We start from the raw sequence: 484 nt of genomic DNA on the forward strand, positions 1-484 counted from the left end.
CCACCCCCATCCGTTCTCCCAGGGAGATGAGGAAAAGAACCGGTCAGCTAGACGCGTGCAGCACAACCCCCCCAACTCTCGACATACTTCTCATGAATCTTCAGGACGCGATGGACTATAGGAATTTCCCTTCCTTCTATCCTGAAGACCACGATCTCTCCCACTCTGATCGGATCTTCAATGCGGTTCGTGAGGAACAGGAGGTCTCCTCTGTGAAAGGCAGGCTCCATGCTTCCACTGCAGAGGAGAAGGGGAGCAGGTGAGCAATACTTGAACATTCAGAACCAGGCTTCAGAGTTTACAAGCACCTCAGTGAAGAGCCCTCACCGAATCGTTTGGGCTGGAAGAGCCCTCTCAGCTCCTCAAGTCCTCCCATTCCCCAGCACTGCCAGGTCCCCACTGTCCCCTGTCCCGCAGCAGCACCTCCACATGGCTGGGAAACCCCTCCAGGGACGGGGACTCCACCACTGCCCTGGGCAGCCTG

General features: G+C 57.0%; 1 pseudogene; it reads right to left on the reverse strand.

The window, feature by feature from the left end:
- Positions 1–76: 76 nt before the first annotated feature.
- LOC104492312 lies at positions 77–269 on the reverse strand (annotated as a pseudogene).
- Positions 270–484: the final 215 nt, after the last annotated feature.

The sequence above is a fragment of the Buceros rhinoceros genome, unplaced genomic scaffold (assembly GCF_000710305.1).
Source record: "Buceros rhinoceros silvestris isolate BGI_N320 unplaced genomic scaffold, ASM71030v1 scaffold43574, whole genome shotgun sequence".
Taxonomy (NCBI): Eukaryota; Metazoa; Chordata; class Aves; order Bucerotiformes; family Bucerotidae; genus Buceros; species Buceros rhinoceros.